The sequence below is a fragment of the Oryctolagus cuniculus genome, chromosome 5 (assembly GCF_964237555.1).
Source record: "Oryctolagus cuniculus chromosome 5, mOryCun1.1, whole genome shotgun sequence".
In the NCBI taxonomy this organism is placed as follows: domain Eukaryota; kingdom Metazoa; phylum Chordata; class Mammalia; order Lagomorpha; family Leporidae; genus Oryctolagus; species Oryctolagus cuniculus.
The window spans coordinates 68150254-68176044 of record NC_091436.1 but is presented as its reverse complement, the minus strand read 5'-3'; positions in this window follow the sequence as shown (position 1 = coordinate 68176044).

Sequence of the window (25791 nt, the reverse complement as noted above, 5' to 3'; positions counted from 1 at the left end):
GACTCCTCAGGTGCAGCAACAGCTGAGTGGGCTAGGCTGAAGATTGAGATGGGAACTCAATCCACATCTCCCAAATTGGTGGTAGATTTACACCTATTTGACCCATAATTTGCTGTATCCCAGAATGCACACGAGCAGGAATCTGGAACCCAAAACAGGAAAAGACTTCAATTCCAGCTACTCTGATTTGGGATGTGGGCATTCTTAGCAGCATCTTAACTGTTAGGGCAAATGTTCACTTAAAAAAAAAAAAAAAAAAACATAAAACTACATATTTTTAATTTAATTTTAAAGTGGATAATTTTTAAAATTACATCCATTATCAATTTTCTGCTACACATTGAAAATGTTGATTATGCTCTGTATTTCCCTAATTTAATGAATACCTTTTAGAAATTATCTACTGAAAACAAAAAGAAATTTTCTGTTGAAATCATGTTATCTAGTGAGATTTTATCAAATAATTTTTTGAATAAAGGACTTTGAACCAACCTGCAAACACTGTCTAAACTCCTCACAGATCCATTCTGTCATGAAATGAACTGTAAAATAATGAAAGTGTTGATATGGGAGTATAATCTACAGATGATTTATAAAGAGGTCACTGTGGTCTGACTTTTCAGGATAAGGAAATCTTTCTTTTCTAAAAACTGCAGATTCATATCTTGCTCCTAATATGTGGAAACTTGGGAGAGAAAGTGCCATCAATGCCCTGAGGTGTTCACTCTAGTAGTAGAGCCATCAACTCAGAGTAAAATTGGCTCAAGGAGTCAAGTTCGTCATTCATTTGGTTTCTGAATATCTAACAATACATCTGCATCTAGCTTCCAGGTGAACACCTTTACAGTAGTGATTAATATTCATTATAAATATAAAATACATCAGATATTATTGCAAGCACATGGAACAAATGGGCACCACTTACTATTTTTGTATCTATTTTAGTTAGAAAGCAAACATGATCAAGTTTGATCAAATTTTGCATCACTCAAGAACATTCCATTTTCCAGATTATTCAAAGTTTTGGTGGTTAAGTGCTGTTTTATATGTGGACTACCTAAAATTAGTGCTTATTTATTGCTTCCATCTTAATTTTTATGTATTTACCAGACATTACTTCTATTATTAAAATTTTTGATATGTAAATTGTAGGATAAATTTATCTTCAGTTTTCAGTAAGATTCGGGCTTACCAGCAAAAGGGAATAATATATGTTAGAATAGTCCACAGTGAGTCAAGCAAGCTAAGCTGCCATCTGTAACACCAGCATTCCATATTGGAGTTCCATGTAGAGTCCTAGCTGCTCTGTTTCTAACGTAGCTCTCCATTAATATACCTGGAAAAATAGTGGAGGACAATCCAAGTACATGGGCTCTTGCCACTCAATGGGAGATGTGGATGAAGCCCCTAGCTCTGATATTTTTCCTAGAACAGCCCTAACAATTGCAGCCATTTGGGAAGTGAACTTGCAGATAGGAGGTCTCTCTCGACCTCTTTTAAAAATAAATAAATAAATTTTAATAAAGAATTTTCCATGAAATTATTCCCCTGAAAATGATCATAAGTCTTGCAAGAGTGAGTATAGTGTGTGACAATGTTATCCTAGGGAGATCAAAGACTCTAACACATTCAAATTTTACTAAATCTGCAAGAAATTATTTCTGTTTTATTTTAAACCAAAGTATACTCAGATGTATTCCAATCAAGTGAAAAGAGGATTAAAGAAATGAAGGCCTTGGAGGTCTTCATATGCAAAATAGCATATTAGGTTTCATTTAATTATTCATTGCTATAACAGGAGACAGAAAATGAGTAATAATATTTGATTCCACATTATATACAAATGTATATCACACTTCAAGTATCATTCAAGAACAAAACACCAAAGACCTGTCAGTTGTTTTGTAAAAGTAAAAGAAAATATTTGATTATCTCTTGGTAGGAAAAAGAAACAGGAAATAAAAAAAAGGTACTGGAGAAGAGAGATAGAGTAAACTGAAACCTCTCACTGACTCATAAAAAGTCATCTAACAATCCATGACCAAACATCCCTTAAAAATTTTAAATTATAAATAAAATTTATAAGCAATATGAAAACTATACAACTAATGAAAATAGACTTGCAGCGTTATAGACAGAAAAACAAAAATCACACAGGATTTTACTCCTTTACAAAACAACACAAAAAAACATTACCAACAAACATTTTAATAAATTTCTTTTACGTATATAGACAGTGGAATGGAATGTAATAAATAAGACCCTAGAATGCAATGTGTGTTTTACTGTTCTGTAAACAATTATTTCAAGAATTTATGTTATTAATTGTCACAAAAATTGGACTATTTAGAAACTAAATCAAAATTAGTAACTCAAGATATAAGAAATGAGGACAGGTACTAATTATTCAACATAAAGCTACTAACTTAATTTTATATGCCAATCTGTCCAAACAGAAAATACAAATTTTGGAAAATGTAATTTGCAAAATGAGAAACGTGTAAAAACAAAGTTAATGTGCCTTCCTACTATCAATTTGATCATTATGCCAGCTCTAGTATACGTTCATTAAATTTTGTTTTCTAGGAAAAACAATACAATGAGTATGAGAAAAGCAAGAAATGTATGTATATTTCTTCATAAAAATACTAGAGATCAATATGAGTTATGGTATCTCATCATAGAGGAATTTTAAATCAAGTATGTGTCTTCCATTTCTTAATTTACAATAAAATATCCAGTAAATGTACTTAACAAATAACAACTGTGAAATTTGGGTAGTAGTTACATTTAGTGAGAGGTTAAAAGCTGTGCTGCTTGTTACACAATGCAAAGAATAATTATTCATTCTTGAAATAATTATTCATTCTTGAAAAGGAGAACTACTTAATGATTGATATGATTTAAGAAGAAAGCTCAGTCTACAGAATAAGAAACACATAGTTTTAAATCAGAAAATCTTTAGGAAACAGCATCAACAGTTGAGGAGGGAGGTATCAACACCTGGGTATGTGACTACATTGACAGAAATATATATAAGATATTGAGATTAAGGAAACTGAAGATGTGGAATTGCCAGAATTTGCTCTGGATTACACAGAGGCTAGGGGTTGAAGAGAGGTCAAAGATGACTTGATGATTTGATTCTAGTGACAGAAATGATGGCGATGTTATTAACAAAGATCAAGAACTGGAGTGACACAGACATGAATATGAAATAAAAGGATATAAAGTATTGAAAATTGAAAACTATATTCAGTCATGAGATATATCTTACTAGCTGATAAAAGGAAACATTCAGATTGTTAATACAGAATGTGAGTTTTTTTACCACTGACAAATGGTATATGCTCACCTATAGAATTGTTATAAAATATTGAGAAGTACAGTCTGGGACATGCTTAATCGGACTTGCCCCAAATGGTAGAGTTAGAAAAGTGCCAGGGGATTCCAATTCAATCCCATGAAGGTGGCATGTACCAATGCCACCTCACTAGTTTCAAGTGATCAGTTTCAGTTCACAATTGATCATAATGATATGTCTAACAGTCAAAGAGATCACATAAACAAGACTAGTGTCTGCAAATACTAACTGATAGAATTAAGAAGGAGAGAACAATCCAACATGGGAAACGGGATACACAGCAGACTCATAGAATGGCAGATGTCCTAAACAGCACTCTGGCCTCAGAATCAGCCCTTAAGGCACTCAGATCTGGCTAAAAAGCCCACGAGAGTTTCTCAAGCATGGAAAGCCAAGACACTGTGGCAAAAAAAAAAAAAAAAAAAAAAAAAAAAAAAAAAAAAAAAAAAAAAAAAAAACAAACCTATATGAAAGATCTCCGCGAGTGAGATCCCAGCAGAAAGAACGGGCCATCAAAGAAGGAGGTTCCTTTCTCTGAAGGGAGGAGAGAACTTCCACTTTGACTATGACTTTGTCTAAATAAGATTGGAGTCGGCAAACTCAAAAGGCTTCCATAGCCTTGGTAACTCATGACTAGAGCCTAGGGAGATTACTGACACCATAAAAAAGAGTGTCAATTTGTTAAGTGAACAGCAGGAGTTACTGTGCACTTACTCCTCATGTAGGATCTCTGTCCTTAATGTGTTGTCCAATGTGAATAAATGCTATAACTAGTACTGAAACAGTATTTTACACTTTGTATTTCTGTGTGGGTGCAAACTGTTGAAATATTTACTTATTGTATACTAAATTGATCTTCTGTATATAAAGATAATTGAAAATGAATCTTGATGTGAATGGGATAGGAGAGGGAGTGGGAGATGGGAGTGTTGCAGCTGGGAGGGAAGTTATGGTGGGGGGAAGCCATTGTAATCCATAAACTGTACCTTGGAAATTCATATTTATTAAATAAAAGTTAAAAAATATTGCTTCAAGGGCAAATAAATTTCAATAATATGATGTCAGCCACATTATTATTAATCTTAATTAGAAACTCACATTTTTTTTTTTAAATTTCAACACTTAAGAATAACTGTGTATTAATTACAGAATTAAATCAGTCATATTAAGTAGAACAGACAAAAAAACTACTAAGAGGGATAATGTATTAAGTTGTTCATTAACAGTCAGGGCTATGCTGATCAAGTCACCGTTTCCCATAGTGTCCCTTTCACTTCAACAAGTTTCCTTTTTGGTGTTCAGTCAGTTGTCACCGATCAGGGAGAACATATGGTATTTGTCCCTTTGGGACTGGCTTATTTCACTCAGCATGATGTGTTCCAGATTCCTCCATTTTGTTGCAAATGACTGGATTTCGTTGTTTCTTACTGCAGTATAGTATTCTAAAGAGTACATATCCCATAATTTCTTTATCCAGTCTACCGTTGATGGGCATTTAGGTTGGTTCCAGGTCTTAGCTATTGTGAATTGTGCTGCAATAAACATTAGGGTGCAGACCGCTTTTTTGTTTGCCAATTTAAATTCCTTTGGGTAAATTCCAAGGAGTGGGATGGCTGGGTCGAATGGTAGGGTTATCTTCAGGTTTCTGAGGAATCTCCAGACTGATTTCCATAGTGGCTTGACCAGTTTGCATTCCCACCAACAGTGGGTTAGTGTCCCTTTTTCCCCACATCCTCGCCAGCATCTGTTATTGGTAGATTTCTGAATGTGAGCCATTCTAACCGGGGTGAGGTGGAACCTCATTGTGGTTTTGATTTGCATTTCTCTGATTGCTAATGACCTTGAACATTTTTTCATGTGCCTGTTGGCCATTTGGATTTCCTCTTTTGAAAAATGTCTATTGAGGTCCTTGGCCCATCTCTTAAGTGGGTTGTTGGTTTTGTTTTTGTGGAGTTTCTTGATCTCTTTGTAGATTCTGGTTATTAACCCTTTATCTGTTGCATAGTTTGCAAATATTTTTTCCCATTCTGACGGTTGTCTCTTCACTCTCCTGACTGTTTCTTTTGCAGTACAGAAACTTCTCAATTTGATGCAATCCCAATAGTTAATTTTGGCTTTGACTGCCTGTGCCTCCCGGGTCTTTTCCAGAAACTCTTTGCCTGTGCCAATATCTTGAAGGGTTTCTCCAATGTTCTCTAGTAATTTGATGGTGTCAGGTCATAGATTTAGGTCTTTAATCCATGTTGAGTGGATTTTTGTGTAAGGTGTAAGGTAGGGGTCTTGCTTCATGATTCTGCACGTGGAAATCCAATTTTCCCAGCACCATTTATTGAATAGACTGTCCTTGCTCAAGGAATTAGTTTTAGATCCTTGATCAAATATAAGTTGGCTGTAGATGTTTGGGTTGATTTCTGGTATTTCAATTCTGTTCCATTGGTCTATCCTTCTGTTTCTGTACCAGTACCATGCTGTTTTGATTACAACTGCCCTGTAGTATGTCCTGAAATCTGGTATTGTGATGCCTCCGGCTTTGTTTTTGTTGTACAAGATTGCTTTAGCTATTCGAGGTCTCTTGTGCCTCCATATAAATTTCAGCACCAATTTTTCCAGATCTGAGAAGAAGGTCTTCGGTATCTTGATTGGTATTGCATTGAATCTATAAATTGCTTTTGGGAGAATGGACATTTTGATGATATTGATTCTTCCAATCCATGAGCATGGAAGATTTTTCCATTTCTTGGTATCCTCTTCTATTTCTTTCTTTAAGGTTTTGTAATTTTCATCGTAGAGATCTTTAACGTCCTTGGTTAAGTTTATTCCAAGGTATTTGATTGTTTTTGTAGCTATTGTGAATGGGATTGATCTTAGAAGTTCTTCCTCAGCCATGGCATTGCCTGTGTATACAAAGGCTGTTGATTTTTGTGCATTGATTTTATACCCTGCTACTTTGCCAAACTCTTCTATGAGTTCCAATAGTCTCTTGGTAGAGTTCTTTGGGTCCCCTAAATAAAGAATCATGTCATCTGCAAAGAGGGATAGTTTGAGTTCTTCCTTCCCAATTTGTATCCCTTTAATTTCTTTTTCTTGACTAATAGCTCTGGCTAGAACCTCCAGAACTATATTGAATAGCAGTGGTGAGAGTGGACATCCCTGTCTGGTCCCAGATCTCAGTGGAAATGCTTCCAACTTTTCCCCATTCAATAGGATGTTGGCTGTGGGTTTTTCATAGATTGCTTTGATTGTATTGAGGAATGTTCCTTCCAAACCCAGTTTGCTTAGAGTTTTCATCATGAACGGGTGTTGTATTTTATCAAATGCTTTCTCGGCATCTATTGAGAGAATCATATGGTTTTTCTTCTGCAGTCTGTTAATGTGGTGTATCACATTGATTGTCTTGCGCACATTAAACCATCCCTGCATACCAGGGATAAATCCCACTTGGTCTGGGTGGATGATCTTTCTGATGTGTTGTTGAATTCTATTGGCAAGAATTTTATCGAGGATTTTTGCATCTATGTTCATCAGGGATATTGGTCTGTAATTCTTTCAGTGCTGCATCTTTTCCCGGCTTAGGAATTAAGGTGATGCTGGCTTCATAGAAAGAATTTGGGAGGATTCCCTCTTCTTCAATTGTTCTGAATAGTTTGAGAAGAATTGGAGTTCTTCTTTAAACGTCTGGTAGAATTCAGCAGTGAATCCATCTGGTCCTGGGCTTTTCTTTGTTGGGAGGGCCTTTATTACTGTTTCAATTTCTGTCTCAGTTATGGGTCTGTTTAGGTTTTCTATGTCTTCCTGGTTCAATTTAGGTAGGTTGCAAGTGTCCAGGAATCTATCCATTTCTGATAGGTTTGCCTGTTTGCTGGCATACAAGTCCTTGTAGTAATTTCTGATGATTCTTTTTATTTCTGTGGTGTCTGTTGTTACATTTCCTTTTTCATCTCTGATTTTATTGATTTGGGTCTTTTCTCTTCTTTTTTTAGTTAGTTGGGCCAATGGGGTGTCAATTTTGTTTATTTTTTCAAAAAACCAGCTCCTCGTTTGGCTGATTTTTTGTAATGTTTTTCTTGATTCAATCCTGTTGATTTCTTCTCTGATTTTAATTATTTCTCTTCTCCTACTAGATTTGGGTCTGGTTTGCTGTAGGTTTTCTAGATCCTTGAGGTGAATTGAAAGCTCATTTATTTGGTGCCTTTCCAATTTCTTGATGTAGGCACCTATTGATATAAACTTTCCTCTTAACACTGCTTTTGCTGCGTCCCATAAGTTTTGGTATGTTGTGCTGTTATCCCCATTTACTTCCAGAAAGTTTTTGATTTCTCTTTTGATTTCTTCTATGAACCATTGTTCATTCAGGAGCATGTTGTTCAATCTCCATGTGTTTGCGTATGCTCTAGGGATTCCTGAGTTGTTCATTTCCAACTTCATTCCTTTATGGTCTGAGAAGCTGCATGGTATGATTCTAATTCTTTTGAATTTGCTGAGACTTGCTTTATGGCCTAGTATGTGGTCAATCCTAGAGAAAGTTCCATGTACTGCTGAGAAGAATGTATAATCTTTAGCTGTAGGATTGAAAGTTCTGTATATATCTGTTAGATCCATTTGGGCTATAGTGTCGTTTAAATCTACTGTATCCTTGTTGATCTTCTGTCCTATTGATCTGTCTATTTCTGAGAGTGGAGTATTGAAGTCCCCCAGTACTATTGTATTGGGGTCTAAGTCTCCCTTTAAGTCCGTTAACAAATCTTTTAGATAAACCGGTGCCCTGTAGTTAGGTGCATATACATTGATAATTGTTATATCTTCCTGTTGAATTGATCCCTTAATCATTATGTAGTGTCCCTCTTTGTCTCTCTTAATGGTTTTTGTGGTAAAGTTTATGGTGTCTGATATTAAGATGGCTACGCCTGCTCTTTTTTCATTTCTGTTGGCATGGTATATCTTTTTCCAGCCTTTCACTTTCAGTCTGTATGGATCTTTGTTGGAAAGATGTGTTTCTTGTAAGCAGCAAATAGATGGGTTTTGTTTTTTAACCCAATCAGCCAAACGGTGTCTTTTAACTGGACAGTTCAGGCCATTCACGTTCAATGTGACTAATGATAAGTGGTAACTTTGCCCTGCCATTTGCCAAAGATAAGTTCTAATATATGCTTTGAATTCCCTGTGATCTTTTGCTGTGAGCTTTCCTTCCTTGGTTTCCTTCCTTTACCTTCTTTCATATTGATGACCGTGTTTCTTTGTTTCTGTGTGTAACACATCTTTAAGCATCTTTTGCAGGGCTGGAAGAGAGGCAACAAATTCTTTCAATTTATGTTTGCTATGAAAAGTCTTTATTTCACCTTCATTCACAAATGATAGCTTTGCAGGATATAATATTCTGGGCTGGCAGTTGTTCTCTCTTAGTACCTGGGCTATATCTTGCCATTCCCTCCTAGCTTGTAGAGTTTCTGATGAGAAGTCAGCTGTGAGTCTGATTGGAGATCCTCTGAGAGTAATCTGACGTTTCTCTCTTGCACATTTTAGGATCTTTTCTTTATGTTTCACTGTGGAGAGTTTAATTACAACATGTCGTGGTGAGGGTCTCTTTTGGTCGTGTTTATTAGGGGTTCTGTGAGCTTCCTGTACTAGGATTTCTCTGTCCTTCTCCAAACCTGGGAAATTTTCTGCTAATATCTCACTAAAAAGGCCTTCTAATCCTTTCTCCCTCTCCATGCCTTCAGGAACTCCTAGAACCCGAATGTTGGGTTTTTTAATAGTATCCTGAAGATTCCCGACAATATGTTTTAGATTCCTAATTTCCTCTTCTTTTCTTTGGTCTGATTGTATCCTTTCCTGTTCTCTGTCTTCTAAGTCCGATATTCTCTCTTCTGCTTCTCCCATTCTGTTTGTAAGGCTCTCTATTGTGTTTTTCATTTGATCTATTGAATTCTTCACTTCAGTCACTATCCCAGTTTCCTGTTGTACTAGTTGTTTCGTTTCATTTTGATTCCTCCTTAATATTTCATTTTCACGAGAGAGATTTTCTATCTTGTCCATTAAGGATTTCTGTAGTTCAAGAATTTGTTTTTGAGAACTTCTTAATGTTCTTATCAATTTTTTGAGATCTGCTTCTTGCATTTCTTCTATGTCATCATCCTCATAATCTTGAATTGGGGTGTCTTTTTCATTTGAGGGCTTCATGGTGACTTCCTTGTTTTTATTACCTTGGTTTTTGCGTTTGTTATTTGTCATATTGGAGATATTTGGTTTCTTCACTGTGGTGCTTTTTCTTGTTATACTATGACTCTAGATTAAGTGGACTATCTGTTTTTGATGGAGCCTTAGGGCTTGAGATGGGTGTGGCCTGAGAGCTCTGTTTGGTGTGCCAAAGGTGACACTCCCAGGTTAGGCGTGGTAAACCTCTCTCTCTCTCTCTCTCTCTCTCTTTTTTTTTTTTTTTGATTCAACAGGGAAGTTATTCTGCACAGCTGAACAAAGTTGGAGGTAGTTAGCAGGCAAATGATATACCCACAGGAGCCAGAGATCAGAAGCTCTTTCCCAAGGACCACACAGGGAATCTGTTCGGCCCTTAGAGTGGGCTCAAATTCTCCTTCAGTCTCCCACTGGGTTGCCAAAGTTACGGAATTGTAGCGTCTGTGGAGAGTGCTCACGTGAATTCCGTGAGTTCTCTCCCCCACCGTCTCTTTTTTCACAGTCTCAGTTCATTTTTTAGAAAAATATTTATTTATTTATTTATTTGCAAGTCAGAGTTACAGAGAGGCAGAGGCCAAAAGAGAAAGAGAGAGAGAGAGAGAGCTTCTATCCACTGGTTCACTCACTAAAAGGTTGCACCAGTCAAAGCCGGTCAGATTCAAAGCCAGGAGCCAGGAGCTCTTTCCTGTTTCCCACGCAGGGGCCTAAGCATTTGGGCTATTTTAACTGTTTTACCAACTGAGTATAATAAGTAATTCAAATCTCTATCTACTGTATTTTGTGAGTTAAGCTTGAGATTTGAAGGAATATTGAAGAACTATCAGGGAAATTATTATAGTAGACAAATTTAATAGAAAAAAGTACAAGTTATATTCTGTATAATTAACAACAGAGTGATTCAAGGAGAAAGAGGAATTCTGAAGACCGATGCATGTAACACCAGCAGCATTGCTGATTTGATGCCTGCTTATATCTGTAGTGACAGTTAAATATGAACAGACAACCTATTGTTTCTCACTGGCTAAAAGTCATGATTCAGAAATGCAAGGGTAATGTGATACTATATTTTAATATATACAGGAGCATGAAAAGTCACACAAACAAAAATTCACTCAAATCAGCCAAAACCTTTAGCAAGAGCTTAATTTGTGGCTCATTGTGAAATTATAGCAAAACATTAATAAAGAATATATAGTATTTAAAATATGAAAGACCCAAGTTTCTTTAAGTCTTTCACTCGGTATTTTGTTACGATGTTACACAAAGGTGTTAAGGACTATAAAACAATAATCTGAGTTCCTAAATAAACTGAAGAAACGGAAAATCTTTATTCCATTTATTCTTGGATGTTACAGAGCATTATTTTGTCCTAAGGGTTTGAAAAATAGTAATTCAAACAATGCATACATGAACAATTTCTTTCAATGACTACTTAAATCCTTTAACATTACAGGTAGACTGCTGAGTAGCATTTTTTTTTAATATCACTGTCTTAAAAAGACATTTGAAATATATTGAATTTGACCAATCATTTAAAATCTGGAATTCATAGGTAAGAAAAGCAGCGTTGTATTTGCATAGCTACAAAATATAAATCCCTGTTTAAGCGCTCAGAAAATGAGATGAGATGTTGCAGTTTAAACAGTGAGGCAGGCAAAATGGCATATATACTTCTTTCCTTGGTTGTTATTTCTAGTCATGCCTGTGGTTGATCTGATGATATCCACTAACACTGGAGAGAGCAATCAACTTGACTGAGTCTACCAATACAATTTCTGATATTATCTAGAAACAATCTCACAGAAACACCCACAAATAATGTTTCATTGTACACTTTGCAGTCAGTCACATAAAATTAACATTATGCTAGGTTAAAACTCAATAATAATAACTGAAACAGCAAACATTAAGAAGAGGGAAAATATGGGACCTAAAATGATTTATAAAAGAGGAAGAAAGAATTATATACTGCTTCAAATTGTTCTTTTCGAATATTGGCGAAGTCAATTCCCTTAAACTTAACTGCTTTTCATAACTTTATTCCTTACCCCAACATATAAAAATAAAAGTGTATATATTTATTTCAAATTTAAGCATGTTACAATATCTACAGTTGATGACAATAGGCTAGATTATATGTTAGTGAATCCTGATTTAAGTGTCTATTTAGAAATTGCCTTGAGATAATAAAATAAGTTGAAAGCTGCATCAGCAGTATCTTGCAGTCAGAGATGACTAAATTTAGAGTTCAGCTACAGGCTGATTCAGCATAAATTTAACCAACTTTCGCCATGTCATAGTCAGTATGCTGAAATCTACATGTGTGTATTTTCTGATTTTAGGTAGAAGTGAATATTACACTCAGAGAAAAGACTGTTTTACTTCTTTATTATTGCATAATGTCCTAGATATATTTGATACTGCTCACAGCTCCAATACACCTGTCAGTGCACCTCACTGTCAATGCAATGACAGCTCAGTAGCCACATGCTACAAGCCAATATAATCCAATGTTGTCTTTCCCTAGTCATTCTGAGTTAGAGTCAGCATTAGAGTTAGAGTCAAGCTCAGACTTATTCTGGATTAGTATTCCCCAGAGATGTAAGTAACTAACAAGTTTGATTTTAAGAAGTTGTAATGAGTAATGCACAGAGGTATATCTGTGTATTATAATTTCATTATTTGAAACTTTAACTTGGTCTATGGAGTATTGAATACTGTCCAGAATCCACATGAAGAAAAATAAAGTTTCCAAAATGTCTTGATGCGATAATGTTCAGTTTCCTAATGCCTAAATTAGAACTAGGGTTATATAAATAAATTATTAATTGTTTGGAAATAGAAGTAACAATAAAGGTAAAACTGTGTGTGGAAAAAATAGTTTTTTTTATAGTTATGTGCTTTTTCAATCAAATTAATTAGGTTTAGTCATCATAATTTTATACATCAGAGTATAAAATTCAGGCTTTCAAATAGTTAGATTTATATACCTCACTTATTTTAGAAATATTCCCTGAGAGAGTAAAAACAATAATATATCTCAATCCTCATGTTGGACATGAGAAATCCAGAGCAAAGAAAGTAATTCTATAAAGGTTACATAATTAGCTAAAACAAAATGCAGATTTCCTTACTCTCCAAATAACTCTGTCCTGGTGTCCATTAAACATCCTGGCTAGTGTACTCTCTGCAGAGAAATCCTCAACTAATTAAGTATTCTGCTCAGTATCTAATATTAATTGAACATCTACCACTTGCAAAGCTCTTGACATTACGGTTTGTAAAAGGCCAAATTCTGTCTACCTTGAGCTTTCAATTTAAGTGTGGAGAAATTGAGTAAAAGCAAGTTAAACACAGTAAAGTCCTCAGAGCTATGGGTTCTGCATCTGTGGATACAACCATCACGAATCAAAAGCATTTGATATATAAACCATATATGTTGAACCTGTTCAGACCTTTTGTTCTTTGTTATTTCCTAAACAACACAGAATAGCAAATACTTGCATAGCATTTACATAACAAATTAGGAATTATAAACAATCTAGAGATGATTTAAAATATATATGAGGTCATGTGTAAGTTGTATGCAAACACCTTGCCATGTTTTATAGAGACTTGAACATCCCACAGAATTTGGTACCCTTGGGGTATCTGGGAACCACCAGCCTACAGATACTGAGACATGACTAGAATATTATTGTAGGTGGCAGTAATGATGCAGAGAAACAAAGCTGATAATGGAATAAGCACAATACTTTACTTAGGGAAGGACTCTCTGAAGAGGTCACTTGACCAGGAATTTGAAAAATGAAAATAATCGTATCATAAGGAAAGCATTGGAAGAGGGCTCCAAAGATGGAAGAAAAAATGTACTTTCATCTTACATGTGATATAAAAATCTACATACATACTCTCTCTGTGTGTGTGCATTGTTTGTATGTGTGTGTATGTGTGTATATATACTCATATTTGGTATTATAAAATAAATTGATTACTCTCTTTACACATATGCTCGTACAATGATAACTTGCTCTTTATAGATGAGGTAAGTATATGCATCCACTCATGTGGGTTTAGTGTAGCTTGTATTCAAGGATAACTTAATTGAAATACTTAAACTATAAAAGGTTCAATATTTTATATTTGCTTTGATTTTAAGGCAACATTTTTAAACCATCCAAATTTTAAAATATTCCACAATTTGGGTCAAGTCATCATCAATTATCTTTGTTAAAGTTTGATTTATCTTTTATTATCATTTTAATTGTAAATATTTGTGGGGCTTAATATAATAACTTGATATAAATATTCAAAGTGTGGTGATCAAATGTGGTTATTGAGAATTTCCATCTCCACATTCTTCAGAAGTATTTTGGTTAATAAACTTGTGCATATCAGTGAAATACAGTGCATAAATGTATACCGTGGATACTTCCTAAATCATGGCAATTAATATTTCCTTCTCATTTTGTCCAATTTTCATTACTTTTATTTAATGGTGTTGAGTTCCTCTCTTTTATTTGCTCATAAATACAAAACGGGTTATTGTGATTTGTGGGCATCACACCATGCTGAAGAACACTAGCAGTCATTCTTCCTAACTGTGCTGTGGGACCTGTTCCCCAACTGCCCTCTATCGCCCTCCTCGGCATCCCCAGCTACACCCTTTCTAGTCTCAAGTAATCATAAAATATTAGATGCATTCACTATAAAGAAATTTTAAATAATTAAAAGGAAATATATAAATCTAGATTAGATATAACAAAATGAATACATGCAACAAAAATATACAAATAACATGTATTGATCAAAACAGGGCAATCCAAAGTTGCAGTTTTTATCATTACTTATGACTGGATGCTTAGAGCTTCTCTCATACTTATTCATACAGTAAATACTAGGTTATTGTGAACCGTAGTCTTTTTCACTGTGCTGTGTAACACTGGGATCTCATTCCTTTGATCTGACTCTGATATTATACTCACTATTCAATCTCTCTATCATCCCCACCCCTTTCAGCTAATATTAATTACTATTCAGTATTCAGATTGAGATGTTTTGTTTTGTCTTGTTTAGCTTTCACATATGAGGGTGAACATGTGCCATTTGTATGTTTGTGTCTGGCTTATTTCGCTTAATATAATGCCCTCCTCTTATATCAATTTTGCTGCAAATGACAAAATTTTATTCTTCTTCTGTGGCTAAAAATATCCCATTATGTATGTATATCTCTCTTTATATATGACACATACACACACACATATATATATATGTGTGTGTGTGTATATATATATATATATATATATATATGAGCCAATTTTTTAACCATTCAACTCTTTATTCACCTTGACAGGAAATATTTCAGATAATAACTTAAACAAAAATGTATTTAGGATTTGATGTCAATAATAAACAACCCACTTATATGTGCTACAGTGTGACAAGTTAAAATTTTACATTTGAAAACAACAACAAAAGTGCATTTGGCATTCGGCAGATTGGATCTTAATATACAATGTCATTCTTCAATTTAGCTATGTGTTTGTGTGCATACTGTCTTTTGTTAGACCATATTGTCCTTAATATGCTCTGATATAATATAGCATAATTCACCATCCAGAATCTTACTCTTGACTTCCAAATTCTTTCATACTAATTTTTCTCATTTTACCACCAATCTAAATAGAATGAATTGAATACATAGAATACATACATACATAGAATACATTGAATGGCAATTTAATATATTCATTCTTCTTAATTTATGAAAACAAAAATAAAATATTTTTCCAAATTTTATTAAAGTTTTTGTACACTGTTATATTATTATTAATTTTAGTAAAATAATCGAAAATTACTTCATGGTAAAACATCCAAAATTATATTTTCTTGTTTTTTAATCAATAATTATAGTGCACATTATGAACAGTCACTCTACTGGTACTGAAATGTAATTTGAGAATATTCACAACACTCTAGACAAGGCTATTGATGTGTGTGTACATATATGAATGTGCATATATAGAAACATTTTGGAATTAACTTTCTTTACCAAATAGCTAACACATGTGTCTCCTTTCATGGAAATAACCACTTCCTTAGTTTACATGAGGTTCTTTTGTTATAGTATCCAGTGCTCATGCTTCAGATTAATTTGATTACTTTAACCTTACTACTTGAAGAATATAACACTTTGAAATTCCCAGCAATCAAATAAAAATGGCTCAACAATTCAGTTTCCTTTTAAGTAGTCTATTTGATACTCTTACATATTTGTATTTTCATGTACTTTATTAATGATCTATAAGTAATTATAAGTATTGTATGGATATAATCATATATATGTAGAATATACAGAACTGTATTTCATACATTGAAAGAAAATTGTCAATGTATTATATTGTTGGAAATAAGCACTGTATAGCAAGCTTTATCTCAACATGCTTTTTTATTTATTTATTTATTTTTAAACTTTTATTTAATGAATATAAATTTCCAAAGTACAGCTTATGGATTACAATGGCTTCCCCCATAACGTCCCTCCAATCCGCAACCCTCCCCTTTCCCACTCCCTCTCCCTTTCCATTCACATCAAGATTCATTTTCATTTCTCTTTATATACAGAAGATCAGTTTAGCATACATTAAGTAAAGATTTCAACAGTTTGCTCCCACACAGAAACATAAAGTGAAAAATACTGTTTGAGTACTAGTTATAGCATTAAATCTCAATGTACAGCACACTAAGGACAAAGATCCTACATGAGGAGTAAGTGCACAGTGACTCCTGCTGTTGACTTAACAAATTGACACTCTTGTTTATGGCATCAGTAATCACCCTAGGCTCTTGTCATGAGCTGCCAAGGCTATGGAAGCCCCCTGAGTTCACTGACTCTGATAATTTTTAGACAAGGCCATGGTCAAAGTGGAAGTTCTCTCCTCCCTTCAGAGAAAGGTACCTCCTTCTTTGGTCAACATGCTGAATACTTGTTTCCATGATGAGGAAGAAGTCCCTGGCTCCTGGCTTCAGATCAGCCCAACTCCAACCATTGTGGTCATCTGGGGAGTGAACCAACAGACGGAAGACTTTCTCTCTGTCTCTCCCTCCCTCTTGTCAAAAGAATAGGTAAAAGCTTAAAAAAGAAATATATTTTATATATTTATATATTTTATATATTTATGTGTTTAATATTATACATGATACTGCTATATCCTAAAGAGTTTACTTCTTCCCTTTACTATTTGACAAATTTCGGTTTCTTACAAGTCCTGAGTTTAGTGTTCCTTTCTCTGTGCACATCCTGATACAGCAACAGTCTCATTAGTTACTGTGCACATCTCCATCACAGTCCTTCTCATAAATTCACTACAATATTCATCATCAATTAACAAAACACTAGATAGACTACTACTTCTCCTCTGTTACTAACATTGCTCAACCCAGCAAACCAGGACTACCTATTATAGGACCTCTGTGGTATAAGCCTCTAGAAAAGAAAATTTCAGGAGGCACACTTTGTTATTTACTTTCTTCACTCTAACTTAACACTAGTTTTAGCTTATAGAGAGTTGAAAAATATATGACTGCTCATACTTCATGTGGAAGTCTGACTTATTTCACATAGACAGACATATAAATACATGCAGATTCCATCCTTAGGGAAAATCAGCAACCCTAGGTTTGGCTCAGTGACACAAACTGTTCCACCATGTGAGTACATACACATGTATACATATTTTCATCTGGGAAATGATCTACACTGGCTTTTCTGTGGAGTAATGACACTTAAAGCTAAATCAGATGAAGCCTAAGTTCCCTGATACTACATGCTATTTGCCAAAACTATCTAGACCAATAATATGAGGTGGAACTAAAACAATTCAACAAAGCCTATGTCCAAGGTCTACAAATGTCTGCCAGTATCTTTCCAAAACAGGAAAGGAAGCCCTTTGTAATCCCGAAACCTGGAAATCCATCTGGGTCTCCTACAGAGGTGGCATGGGCCCAAGCACTTAGGCCACCATCTGCTGCCTCTAAGTTCATTAACAGTAAGCTGTACTAGAATCCAATCCAGCAAAAACTGGGATGCTGATATCACAAGTGGCAGCTTAACCGTGTAACCATAATGCCTGCCCCATATTTTATTTGTTGGACGCTCCTTCTTAATAGAACTGATTTTGTATCCTTTGACCAACAACTCTCCTATGCACTAACTCAGCCCCTGTTAACCACCACTATCTTTATTTTTATGATATATTCTGAATTTATTTTGTTAAAATTTTTATTTATTTATTTTTATTTATTGACTTACTTCATTGAAAGTCAGAGAGAAAGAGAGAGAGAAAGAGAGAGAGAAAGATCTCCAATCCACTAGTTTACTCCTCAAATGCCTGAAACAGACAAGAGTGGGTCAGGCTGAAGCCAGAACTTGGGAATTCAATCGAGGTCCCCTACGTGGGTGACAGCTGCCACCCTGGGTGTACATCAGCAGGCTGTAAGAATCAGGAACAGAGACTAGACTCAAACTCAGACACTGTGTCCTGGGTTATGGTTGTCTCAAATGGTGCCTGAGCTGCTTGCCAAATGTCCATTACAGGGTCAATTTCTATATATCCCACATATGAGTGAGACTATGTTACATTTATCTTTCTATGCCTGCCTTAATTTACTAAACATAGTGTCCTCCCATTCCACCCATATTGCTATAAGTAACAAATCTCCATTCTTATGACTGGCTAATATTCTATCACACATTCATCAGTTGATAGACACAGGTTGATTCAGTCTTGGCTGTTGTGAATAATGCTGCAATAAACAGAACTGCAAATATCTCTTCAATGTAGTGATTCCATTTCCTTTGGCTATACACGTAGTCGTGAGATCGCTGAATAATGTGGTAGTTCTATTCCCAATTTTGGGGGGACCTCCATGTTATTTTTCAAAATGTCTATAGTGATTACATTCCATACAACAGTGTGAGAACATTTCCTTCTTTCAACATCCTGTTTTATACTTGCTATCTTTTTTTTTTTTTTTTGATGATAGCCACTGTAAACATTTTGTAGCTATATTTCACGGTTTACATTTACATTTTCCTGATAATTAGTAACTGTAGGCCATTTAAGTATACTTTTTGGTTACTTATTTTTCTTCTTTTTATATATATATATATATATATATATATGTATGTTTTTCTGTATGTGTTTGGGTTATTTTTGTAATTGAGTAGAATTCCTTTTAAATTTTAGGAAATAAACCCATTATCAGATGTACAGTTTCAAATATTTGCTTTCATCTTATTCTCTTAGTTGCTTTCTTTGCTCTACAGAATTTTTTAGTTCTCTTGTAATTTAATTTCTCTATTCTTCTTCTGATGCCTCTAGTTTGGGGTTGCCTAGATCAATGTCATGCAGTATTTCCCTGGGCTCTTTTCTAGTAGATTCAATTTCAGGTCTTACCTAAGTCTTTAATCCATTTTCAGTTGACTGTGTTGTATGCTTGAGTTAAGGGTCTAATTTCATGTTTCTGCATGTGTGTATCTATTTGTACAACTAAATTTATCGAACAGTCTGTGCTTTCTTCATTCCATTTTTTTAGCATCTTCAACAAAATCAGTAGCTATAAATAAATAGATTTGTGTTCTCAATCTGTTCTGTGAGTCTTTGTATTTGTAGTTAATACTGTGCTTATTTTGCTACTACAAAATTGAAGTATATATTAAAGTCAGATAGTGTTAATATTTGTTCTTTACTCCTCAATTCCTATTTGAGATTTTTTGTGATTCCATGCAAATTTTAAGATTTTTTTTCCTAGTACTGGGAAGCCTATCAAGTAGCATTTTGATAAGGCATACTCTCAATATATAAATTGATAAGTATAGTATAGACACTTTAACAATATTGATTTTTCTCTCCCTGACCTTGGAAAATATTTTTGTTAATTTTTGTTTCCTTAGTTTCTTTCATCAGCATTTTATAATTTTCAATTCAGAAAGTATGACTGTCTGTATTAATTTGTTTATGCGTATTTTATAGTTATAATAATTTTATCTTTTTCAGATAGTTCACTGTTAGTGTAAAGAAATGCTATTAATTTTTAATGTTGACTGTACATTCTGAAATTGAAATTTTACTGAATTTGTGTATTAGTTCAAATACTTTTCCTAGCATCTTCAGGGTTTTCAATATATAACATCATGCTGTCTGCAAACAGAAGGAATTTAATTTCTTCTTTTTCAATTTGAATGCTTTTTTTTCATGTTTGCTTGCTTAATTTATTTGACTGGGATTTTGGAATCATTTTGAATAAATGAGCATTCTTGTCCTGTTCTTGATCTTACAAAATCTTCCAATTTTTTACAGTAAGTATGTTAACTCTTGGTTTATCCAGATTGGCCTTACTTTGTGGTGATACATTCCTTTTATACTCAATTCATTGAGCATGTATTATGAAAGGTTTTTGAATTTTTCATTCTTTTAAATTTGATGGGATGATCATATTGTTTTTTTCTGTCATTGTATTAATTTACGATTGGATTGCATGTGTTCAGCCATGCTTGCATCCCTGTGGTAAATCCCATTTGGTCATGCTGAAAGATCCTGTAAATATATTGTTTGATTCAGTTTGCTACTATTTTTGTGGTGTTTTTGCATCTCTTTTCATTGAGGATATTGACCTTTAATTTTTTTATCTTGTTGTGTCCTTGTGTAGCTTTGGCATCATGATCCTGCTCACTTTATAAAATGAGTTTGGAATTCGTTCCTCCTTCAACTTGTAAAAAGAATTTGGAAAAGATTTGTGCTAGTTTCTCTGTCAACGTCTAAGAGACTATAGTGAAAAATCAGATTCTATAGTTTATTTGGTTACAGTCTTTTGATAACTGAATCCATCTCCTCACTTGTTATAGATTTGATCTGATTTACTGTTTCTCTCTGATTTTGTCTTTATTGATTCTATGTGTGTAGGAAATTATCCATTTCTTCTAGGTTATCTAATGTATTGGCATGATTACTCAGCATAGTTATTTTGGTTCTGTGTATTTCCCTGTTATCATCTACGATGTCTCTTTATTTGTGATTTGATTTGAGTTTTCTTTGATTTCTTCCTTAGGCCACCTAAAGGTTTGTTGAATTTGCATGTCTTTAAGAGAAAAAAAAAACAGCAACTCAGGTTGTCAATTTCAGTTACTGCTTGTGTAGTATTTATTTCATTTGTTTCTGATGTACTCTTCCTTTACTCTAATAACTAAAGCCAAATAAGGACATTACTTTGTGCTTTGTTTTATTTTTATAATCCTTAATGTGCAATTTATTTTCTTAGCTTGAGGCTTTCTTCTGTTCTGATATAAGGATTCTTTACTATAAGTTCTGTTTACAAATATTTTCAATGTATCCCACAGGTTTGATGCACTGTTTTCATTTTGTCATCTCTAGCTTCTCATTAGTTTATTATTTTATTTATATTTTAATGAACACAATGCTGAATATAATTAAGTTATAATTATTTTGAGATAATATATTTCTAATTTAAATTATAGTAAAAGACTTAATGTTCCAAAAATTAAAAAGAATTCAGCAAATAAAAAGTAAAAATGCCATAGCTCAACATGGGAATATGCAAGATCTGTAAAAAATAATCAAATGATAAGATGTTCAATTTCTCTCTTATAAATTTTAAGTTACATAATTGTTAAAACTATAAAAGTATATTGCAATTTGACAATGATTAACACAAATTTAAACAAACACAAATTTTCAGCAGACTGATATACAAATATCTTCATGGAAGATAATCCATGTTGATTGTTCAGGCGTATGTTGTTTAATTTCCATGTAGTTGTGATTTCATCTAATGTTTTTCCTGTTATTGAATTCTAATTTTATTCCACTGTGGTCAGAAACATACTTGATATCATTGTACTATTGTTAAACTGTTAAGACCTGTCTTGGACTTAACATTTGGTCTGTACTTGAGAAGAATGTGTATTCTTCAGCTGTAAAATGCCATATTCTATATACGTACGTTGGGTCCATTCACTCATAGTTTAAGTTCAATACTTTCTTGTTGACAATCTGTCTGGATCATCTATACTTTGCTGATAACAGAGTGAAGCGGTAAATTTTGAGTCCATCTCTCCATCCTACTCCATTAACATTTCCTTCAAATATTTAGGTGATCTGATGTTGCATTCTCGCACGTTTACTGTTGTAACCTCTTGATACATGGACACCTTTATCAATACACCTATCTTGTCCCTTTCTACAGTTTATAATGTTTTGACAGGCAGAGTGGACAGTGAGAGAGAGAGACAGAAAGAAAGGTCTTCCTTTTGCCATGGTTCACCCTCCAATGGCTTCCGCGGCATCATTTAATATGAGATGTAAAGTTTCCAGTGATATCACATTATTAGAGTATAAATCGTAATGTCATGTTGACACCAAATTCCACTTAAAAGCCACCAGAACTATGCTCAGTCTTATTCTGTTTTTTAAAATTTATTTATCCCCCCCAAAACTCTTTTATTTAAGGAATAAAAATTTCATGTATTTCATAACTACAACTTAAAGAATATAGTGATTGTTCTCACCATACCTGCCATACCACCTACTCTCCCACCCCTCCTCCTCCTCCTTCTCCCATTTCCAGTTCCATTCTCGACTAAGATCCATTTACAATTAACTTGATACACAGAAGATGAACTCTATACTAAGTAAAGAGTTCAACAATTTGCATGAAAAAAAAAAAAAAAGAAAACTGTTCCTGAACAGTCTAGACAGGGGCTATTCATCTTGAAGTTAATTATTTCACTCCTTTTTTTTTTTTTCTTTTCTTTTCTTTTTTTTTTTTTTTTTTGAAACTTAATTAACTTTAAAGAAGCACCCATGAAAGATACATCTTTTGTGAGGACATAGACATAATTATAATGCAACTCTTTGGGAAGCTAGTGTACCCTTGTTGTTAATTTAACAATTAACACTCTTATGTATGACATTAGTGATCACACAAGGCTCTTGACATGAACTGCCTAGACTGTGGAAGTCTTTTTGAATCAACAAACTTCTTCGGTATTTAGACAGGGCCATAAGCAAAGTGGATGTTCTCTCCTCCCTTCAGAGAAAAGTACCTCATACTTTGATGACCATTTTTCCACTGTGGTCTCTTGTTCTGATTTTTAAAGCTTTCTATAGAATCATTTTAAGTGATCTTTTAAGGAGCAGAAATCAGTTATTTCACTAAGCTCTGTGATGTTAGAGCATACCAGAAAGAAATATTTACACTGTGAAGCTCCTTTACACTGAAAAATGTACAATTTGAAAGAAATGGATGGATTGGGCATACATAATGTTCTACATGAAAATGGTGAAATTCTAGGCTGAAGCTGAGGGAAGGTGCAGAGGTAGGGAAGTGCATATCTTTAGAGTAAATGGTACTGGTTAGTGTGATTGTGGTTGAGAGTAAAAGGAGGGTGGCTATAAAACCTCTCATGGTTAGACTGAGTAGCTGGACCTGGTATTGATCAGCATATACTGCTTGGCTAGTATTTAAGGCTTTGTTGTATCCTTCAGTCCTTCCACGTGAAAGGATAAACCTAGCATTTCTGCATCAATACAGAAACGTCTGGGACAGTTGCCATAAACCAGCTCCAGACCTATGCTTTATAAAAAAATGCTTCTCTCAACCCCAATTCCCTTTGGCTTCTTTTCCTTTGGCCCTGAGAAATGCATTCTGAAGCAGTTTCACCTCATGTCAGAATGGAGAGACCAGAAGAGTTATCTACAAATTTGGCTCAAGTCTCTTTAGCTAGCGAAAAGTGAAATTCACTGTAGCTTGCTGAGGTACTTTAGTGCATTTTTAATGCTTAGGCATTTGTTGTACTCCAAAACAACAAAAACGAGACGAACAAACAATGTTTTTAACTGTTACAAGTGACAGTTCAAGGGGCAATATTTATAAAATGTGGGTATTTTAAACACATGAAACTTGTATGTGGGTGTCAGTAAGCTGGTGATGAACTATAACAGATTCCAAGCTCTCTGTGGCATAGAATGGATTATTAATTTTACAATACCTAATGAACAAAATTATACAAAGTGCAATAAAAGCAAGTTACCTAAAAATTAAATGAAAAATAACACAAATTGTAAACCATCCAATTTTATATTACTTTTTAATTCAATAAACAGAATTTCTATGGCAAATTTCTATAATATTTTTAAAATGCTATTGTGCATTGATGCCATTATAGTAAATGATGGCAAAAAGATCACAGACATAGTCTGCTTTAGGAAACACTATGTATTCAAAATTCCACGCAAGAAAGAAATAATTATTTCCTCACTAACTAAGGATGGTTGGAAATATGATTGAAAAATGAGCTACAACTCTGAATTACAGATATGATCAGGAGGTATAAGTGCAATGTAGTGATTGAAAACTGAAGCCAACACAAAAAAGAACCTTCTACTAGATGAATAACCTAGAGAAAAACCGTTATGTAGCTGATGTTGAGAGATTGTCTATATTTATTAGGTGGAAAGAAATCTTTATTGGAATACAGAGTAGATAAAGTCGAAAGCTAAGAGAAAAATTTTTGAATCTAAGATTATAAAAGAAAGCCCATTATACCTAAGTTTTCATAACAGAAAATTTTGGAGCAATGCTATTTTGAGTTTTCTAAAATAGCACTTCATATTCTTAAATAAACTATTGCTTGCTCCTTTTCTGACATAATGTTTATTTCTTTTGATGTTGTAATATTGTCCAACAACAACGATCTTTTCAGCCCTCTACTACAAGAATAGACCTTGTCTCAGATGCAAATATATACAGGAGTAATCCCCAGTGAATCAGAACACTTTTATTTTTAAATAACACTTCATAAAAAAGGTGACCTGATAGAATATTATTGATTGACATTTATTAATATAATATTTAAAATGTTAGAGCTGAGAATTTTTTGACATTTCCACCTCCATATGGGGAAAATTGTCTTCAGTATTTTTTTAAATGACAAGTAAAATTTAGTATTGAATTACAAGGAATTTGAATACTTAACAGATTTAATGATTTGACAGGTTGTAACACAAGTGAAGTTTTACAGATCTCTAGATATTGTAAAATAAAAAAGTTAAATTATCCAATGATGTAAGAAAATACAAAAATAGAACAGTGACATTTATCTGACTTATCAGTCTAATGCCTACTAATGATCACTGAAATGTCACTAAATATTATATTAATAAGTTTTGTTTTCAAACCAGCATCACATATAGTGACCACCTTACAAGAACACATCTAATGTCGTATGTAAGAAATTATGGGGCAATATATATAATGGAGATATTTTAAACTAGTCATTCCAAAATTTTCATGGGAAACTCTGTAGAGCAAGTAATCAACTTATTCAAAATCAAAAGAATTCAAAATGGAATCCTGTCAATAAAGTTAACTATAAAATTTGAGTGTGGTATTATTTTCTTACACATATATACAGTCATTACATATTCATATTATACATAGTAGAGAATACGTGTATAAATATATATGTGATTATTTATATTTATATTTAAAGTGCTATTGATAAGTGTTTTACTTATAGATAGTAAATATTCCAAAAAGAAAGCATGTAAACTAAACTAAAATAGAAAAAATTCTAATTCAGTAATAATTTTAATGAAAATTCTTGGTGTGTTTAACAAGTGAACAGCCTTTTGCTGAAACTATTAACTTTATTATCAAGTAGATACTATTATTATACTTTTTTAAGAGATAAGAAAAAGAGGATAAGGATATGGCAGCCTAGGTGACCTGCAATAGCTATGATAAAGGAGACTTCAGATGAGATTCTTGTTCATGAATTAGATGGCTTTCTTATCTTAAGTAATCCACTATCTCTGTAAGGCTTTCACTTTCTATCTGTTAAAAAGAGGTGGCTGAAGTAAGTTTTCAAAGGCCATACTATACCAGCAATCTATTCATAAAAGTGCTTTAGAATTACTAGCATATGTTTATCTTACCTACTGCATCCTTTGCATCCTTGCCTTCACCTTTAAAATCTCTGATTTCAATCAAAAAATAAAAAGAGTGCACTTCATTACCCAGTATCATTAGAAATTGACATAATTCATGTCTCCCAGAAGGGTACTTTAGTTACATTTATATCAACAAAAGGCAAATTGTTACATATATGCTAGCTTCCAAATTATGTGTTTAATCACAGTGTATCAGAATTACTTATT